Genomic DNA, 3,274 nt, shown 5'->3' on the forward strand with positions numbered 1-3,274 from the left:
CTAATCCACGACCTTGGTGTTCTTTCTCTTTTGCTCCAACCCTCCTCTCTTCATCCCTTCTGATAATATGTCTGGAGTATGAGAGATGAAATTTGGCCATCCTGGCTTCCAACGAGCATTCTGGTTGTACGTCTTCCAACACAGATCAGTTTTTATTTTGGCAGCCTAAGGTGCTTTTAATATTCTCCTCTAACACCTTAACTCAAATGCATTGATTCTTCTACATCTTCCTTATTCATTGTCCAACTTTCACATTCATACGAAGTTATTCAAAATATCATGGCTTGTGTCAGGCATGCCTTAGTCCTCAAACTGACACCTTTGCTCCTGAACACTTTAAAGACGACTTGTGCAGCAGGTTTGCAATATATCATTGTATTTAATTTTTTCCACTGTTTTTATTTTAGTGTTCATGAATGCAAAATTTGGGTAACGTGTCCTGCAACTTAAAATTTGGTCCACAAAAATGTGTACAGATTCCTCCTGTAACAAAAATAAATTAAATTTTACAGTTGCAAAAATAAAATTTTGACATAGGCCTGAGTGAGTTTGGAAAAATAAGTTAGGATGTGTTTCAACATATGGAGGAATATTCTAGAATCCATTCAGAAACATTTGGCAGAATAAATGACCTGGTGCTATTGGTGGTTTTGTGCCTTAGGAAGTGAGAGAGGGTGCATGAAAAGAAGCTAGAGACTCACAACACCCACAGTATCACTCACTCAAAATTAACCACAACCCAATGCAGAATATTTAATAGTATAACAATTTCAACAGTGACTCAAGGTCTGGCAAGCAGTTGTAAGCTTAAAACAAGTACCTCAGTAGGAACAATAGTCAATGTTTATAAGACTTTGAAGGTAAGAAAACATCATTCACAGATCATGTCTTGTGCACGGTACCTTCGTTTCCAGGACACTGGGGAAAACCATAAAACACACAGTTAAAATCTAAGCTGTTTAACCTTCCACCATTCTCTTGAGCATTAAACTCAGGCCACCTTTGGCCACTTGCAGGGGTGTATTTTCTTCTTTATTCTCCAAGTAATATTTGCACCTTGGGACACCAGCAGTTTTGCTTCTTCCACTGTCTCCTCATCACAGGCTAAGCGTAGAGGAGTGTTACCCTCAGTGTCTTGGATATTTGTGGATACTTTGTAGTACAGAAGGATATGAATCATCTTCAAGTTACCGTTGGCTGCTGCCTGGTGCATTGCTGTTGCCTCAAAATGGTCCTTAGCATCTGGATTAGCCCCACCTAGAAGCACCATGACAGCAATCTTGTGCCTGTTTTTGGAAGCTGCATAGTTCAGGGAGTACAGTCATTCTGATTGACAGGATTCACTTGAGCACCTTTTCCCAGAAGGGCTTTTACAATCTCATCCTGGCCAGCAGAAGCAGCAATATGAAGAGGAGGCCAACCTGCATCATCTTTACCATTCATTCGCACTCAATGTTGTAGCAAGAATTCCACTATTTCTGTGTGTCCCACTGAGCATGCCCAACGCAATAGAGTTCTGTTGTCCTGGTCCGTTTTAGAAGCCAGGGATTTATCAGCCAGGATCCTCTCCTTCAACTCCTCCATCTCCCCATTGTAGGCCAGGTTGCAGACCATTAGGTTAGACACACACCCCTCCATTTTGCTTTTCTCAGGCTCTCCGTGATCATTTTACTTCTTGACTGATGCTTCCATGAGTGTTGATGGTTGATTTGCGCAAAATGAAGTTTTTGACAACTTCAATCTTTTCTCCATATATATGTTGTTGTTGTTGTTGTTGTTAGGTGCCATCGAGTCAGTACCGACTCATAGCTACCTTCAGCACAACAGAATGAAACACCACTGGTATGGGCCAACCTCACTATTGTTGTCTCGCTTCAGGCCATTGATGCTGCCACTTTCCTAATCAATCTCTCTGGGGGTCTTCCTCTTTTTCTCTGAGCTTCCACCTTACCAAACATGATATCCTTCTCCAGCGACTGGTCCCTCCTGACAATATGTTCAAAATATGAGATATAAAGTTTGGCCATCCTGGTCTCCAAGGAATACTCTTGCTGCACTTCATCCAACACAGATCTGTAGGTTCTTTTGACAGCCCAAGGCACTTTCAATATTCTCCTACAACACCATAACTCAAAAGCATCAATTCTTCTGTGGTCTTCCTTATACACTGTCAAGCTTTTGCAAGCATATGAGGTTATTGAAAATACCATGGCTTGGGTCTTCAAGCTGACATCTTTGCCTTTCAACACTTGAAAAAGGTCTTGTGCAGCAGATTTGCCTAATGAAGTACATCATTTGATTTCTTGACTGCTGCTTCCGTGAGTGTTGATAGTTGATCCAAGAAGTAGGAAGTCCTTGACAAGTTCAATCTTTTCTCCATTGATGAGGATGTTGTTTATTGGTCCAGTGGTGAGGATTTTTGGTTTCTTTACATTGAGATGCAAACCATACCAAAGGCTGTGCTCTTTGATCTTCATCAGTAAATATTTCAAGTCCTCTTCACTTTAAGCAATCAAGGTTGTATCATCTGCATATCACAGGTTGTTAATGAGTCTTCCTCTAATCCTGATGCCATGTTTTTCTTCATATAACTCAGCTGAGTTATTTTCTCAACATACAGGTTGAATAAGTGTGGTGAAATAATACAACCCTGTCACACACCTTTCTTAATTTTAAACCATCCATGTTTCCATGTTCTGTTCCATATTCCTTATGAGCAGAATTAAGTGTTTAAGAATACTCATACTTCGCAATATTGCCCATAGCTGGTCATGATCCATACAACTGAAAGCCTTTGCATAGTCAATAAAGTACAGGTAAACATCTTTCTAATAATCTTGCTTTAAGCCAAGATCCATAAGACATCAGCAATGATATCCCTCGTTCCATGGCCTCTTCTGAATCCAGCTTGAACCTCTGGAAATTCTCTATCAATGTATGCTTGCAGCCATTTGTGTATTACCTTTAGTAAAACTTTACTTGCAGGGGATATCAAAGAGATTGTCCGATGATTTCCGCATTCCATTGGGTCACTTCTCTTTGGAGCACAAATATGGATCTCTTCCGATCAGTCGGCCAGATAGTTGTCTTCCAAATTTCTTGGCAGAGATGAGTGAGTGCCTCCTGTGCCGCCTCACTTTCTTGAAAGATTTTAATTTTTATTCCATCAATTCCTGGTGCCTTGTTCTTTCCCAATTCCTTAAATGCACCTTGGACTTCCTCCTTCAGTATCATTGGCTCTTGATCATATGGTACCTCTTGAAATTGTTGAACA

The 3,274-nt window shown here is 40.5% G+C and overlaps 1 pseudogene; it reads right to left on the reverse strand.

Annotated features, from left to right (window-relative positions):
• Nucleotides 1-959: 959 nt before the first annotated feature.
• LOC102823113 lies at nucleotides 960-1,638 on the reverse strand (annotated as a pseudogene).
• Between the last annotated feature and the right edge of the window lie 1,636 nt (nucleotides 1,639-3,274).

This window comes from Chrysochloris asiatica, unplaced genomic scaffold (genome assembly GCF_000296735.1).
Source record: "Chrysochloris asiatica unplaced genomic scaffold, ChrAsi1.0 scaffold00002, whole genome shotgun sequence".
Classification (NCBI taxonomy): domain Eukaryota; kingdom Metazoa; phylum Chordata; class Mammalia; order Afrosoricida; family Chrysochloridae; genus Chrysochloris; species Chrysochloris asiatica.